Source organism: Scomber japonicus, chromosome 23, assembly GCF_027409825.1.
Source record: "Scomber japonicus isolate fScoJap1 chromosome 23, fScoJap1.pri, whole genome shotgun sequence".
Classification (NCBI taxonomy): Eukaryota; Metazoa; Chordata; class Actinopteri; order Scombriformes; family Scombridae; genus Scomber; species Scomber japonicus.
This window is the reverse complement of record NC_070600.1, coordinates 7,174,171-7,176,670: the sequence shown is the minus strand read 5'-3', so window position 1 is coordinate 7,176,670 and position 2,500 is coordinate 7,174,171. Positions and strand designations below refer to the sequence as shown.

Sequence of the window (2,500 nt, the reverse complement as noted above, 5' to 3'; positions counted from 1 at the left end):
AAGTCCAGAGTGCTAACCATTACACCATGGAACCACAAAACTAAGGACTATTACAGTGGGAGTTCTGGTCTTTCACCAACTTGTTTTGGTGTTTTTAAGTTTGACTTTCCAGGTGCAGATTAAGTCAGATGAAAGATGAAACTCCTTTCTGTCGATGCTCTTACTGAAAAGCAGTAGGTAAAAAGAAATCTAACTTAATGGAAAGATGTACCACTTATGTTAAACCTTCTTTGTAGTAAAGGCAGGTTATTTAAGGTGGGTGTACATGTTACAACCTTCAAACTGTACATCCTCTTAAAACTAGGTTCCACCGAGATTTGAACTCGGATCAAAAATTGTGTTACTGGAAGACCTACTTTAGACAATGTGGGGTGTCAGAAGTGGGATTTGAACCCACGCCTCCAGGGGAGGCCTACAATACAGACCTACAATTGAGAATCCACATAGCAATTGATGATGGGTGGACTCGCATGTGGCTGGAGTTCCATCAAAGTTTTAACTTGGATGGGATTCAAAGCCCTGACACCATGGAACTACTTACAAATCTCGACAGACAAGCATATTGATAGCATATAACAGAGCTAGAGCATGACATTACCAGTAACTGAACTGAACATGGTAGCAGACACACAGTGGATACACTAGAGGAGGTAAATGTTCAGGTTCCACCGAGATTTGAACTCGGATCACTGGATTCAAAGTCCAGAGTGCTAACCATTACACCATGGAACCACTCTAGAATGTTTTGATGTATCCTCACAGCTGTTTCTGGAGAACTGGACAATATCAAGAGTGTGTTACATTGGTCAAGGTAAGTTTCTTTAAAGGTCCATGGACAGTCTTGAAACTTTTCATCCTCTTAAAATAATCAGGTCCCAACGAGATTTGAACTCCATTACACCATGGAACCACAGAACAAAAAAACTATTGTAGTAAAGGCAGGTTATTTAAGGGGGGTGGACATGTTAGAATCTTAAAACTGTACATCCTCTTAAAACCAGGTCCCACCGAGATTTGAACTCGGATCGCTGGATTCAGAGTCCAGAGTGCTAACCATTACACCATGGAACCACAAAACTAAGGACTATTACGGTGGGAGTTCTGGTCTTTCACCAACTTGTTTTGGTGTTTTTAAGTTTGACTTTCCAGGTGCAGATTAAGTCAGATGAAAGATGAAATTCCTCTCTGTTGATGCTCTTACTGAAAAGCAGTAGGTACAAAGAAATCTAACTCAATGGAAAGATGTAACACTTATGTTAAACTTGCTTTGTAGTAAAGGCAGGTTATTTAAGGTGGGTGGACATGTTAGAATCTTAAAACTGTACATCCTCTTAAAACCAGGTCCCACCGAGATTTGAACTCGGATCGCTGGATTCAGAGTCCAGAGTGCTAACCATTACACCATGGAACCACAAAACTAAGGACTATTACGGTGGGAGTTCTGGTCTTTCACCAACTTGTTTTGGTGTTTTTAAGTTTGACTTTCCAGGTGCAGATTAAGTCAGATGAAAGATGAAATTCCTCTCTGTTGATGCTCTTACTGAAAAGCAGTAGGTACAAAGAAATCTAACTCAATGGAAAGATGTAACACTTATGTTAAACTTGCTTTGTAGTAAAGGCAGGTTATTTAAGGTGGGTGGACATGTTAGAATCTTAAAACTGTACATCCTCTTAAAACCAGGTCCCACCGAGATTTGAACTCGGATCGCTGGATTCAGAGTCCAGAGTGCTAACCATTACACCATGGAACCACAAAACTAAGGACTATTACGGTGGGAGTTCTGGTCTTTCACCAACTTGTTTTGGTGTTTTTAAATTTGACTTTCCAGGTGCAGATTAAGTCAGATGAAAGATGAAACTCCTTTCTGTCGATTCTCTTACTGAAAAGCAGTAGGTTAAAAGAAATCTAACTTAATGGAAAGATGTACCACTTATGTTAAACTTTCTTTGTAGTAAAGGCAGGTTATTTAAGGTGGGTGTACATCTTAAAACTCTTAAAACTAGGTTCCACCGAGATTTGAACTCGGATCAAAAATTGTGTTACTGGAAGCTGGAAGGCCTACTTTAGACAATGTGGGGTGTCAGAAGTGGGATTTGAACCCACGCCTCCAGGGGAGGCCTACAATACAGACCGACAATTGAGAATCCACATAGCAATTGATGATGGGTGGACTCGCATGTGGCTGGAGTTCCATCAAAGTTTTAACTTGGATGGGATTCAAAGCCCTGACAGCATGGAACTACTTACAAATCTCAACAGACAAGCATATTGATAGCATATAACAGAGCTCGAGCATGACATTACCAGTAACTGAACTGAACATGGTAGCAGTCACACAGTGGATACACTGGAGGAGGTAAATGCTCAGGTTCCACCGAGATTTGAACTCGGATCACTGGATTCAAAGTCCAGAGTGCTAACCATTACACCATGGAACCACAAAACTAAGGACTATTACAGTGGGAGTTCTGGTCTTTCACCAACTTGTTTTGGTGTTTT

The 2,500-nt window shown here is 40.7% G+C and overlaps 6 non-coding genes across 6 annotated transcripts in view; all 6 read right to left on the bottom strand.

Moving 5' to 3' along the window:
* The window catches only part of trnaq-uug (transfer RNA glutamine (anticodon UUG)), a 72-nt gene extending 38 nt beyond the window's left edge, over window positions 1-34 (bottom strand). Inside the window, exon 1 of the tRNA in view lies at window positions 1-34. This exon is cut by the window's left edge and continues 38 nt beyond it. This is a non-coding gene — a tRNA (tRNA-Gln).
* A 626-nt stretch (window positions 35-660) lies between these two features.
* trnaq-uug (transfer RNA glutamine (anticodon UUG)) lies at window positions 661-732 on the bottom strand. Its single transcript has one exon. It is a non-coding gene; the product is annotated as a tRNA-Gln (tRNA).
* A 267-nt stretch (window positions 733-999) lies between these two features.
* trnaq-cug (transfer RNA glutamine (anticodon CUG)) lies at window positions 1,000-1,071 on the bottom strand. The gene has a single exon. It is a non-coding gene; the product is annotated as a tRNA-Gln (tRNA).
* A 268-nt stretch (window positions 1,072-1,339) lies between these two features.
* On the bottom strand, window positions 1,340-1,411 carry trnaq-cug (transfer RNA glutamine (anticodon CUG)). Its single transcript has one exon. It is a non-coding gene; the product is annotated as a tRNA-Gln (tRNA).
* A 268-nt stretch (window positions 1,412-1,679) lies between these two features.
* Window positions 1,680-1,751, bottom strand: trnaq-cug (transfer RNA glutamine (anticodon CUG)). The gene has a single exon. It is a non-coding gene; the product is annotated as a tRNA-Gln (tRNA).
* Window positions 1,752-2,367: 616 nt separating this feature from the next.
* On the bottom strand, window positions 2,368-2,439 carry trnaq-uug (transfer RNA glutamine (anticodon UUG)). Its single transcript has one exon. It is a non-coding gene; the product is annotated as a tRNA-Gln (tRNA).
* Between the last annotated feature and the right edge of the window lie 61 nt (window positions 2,440-2,500).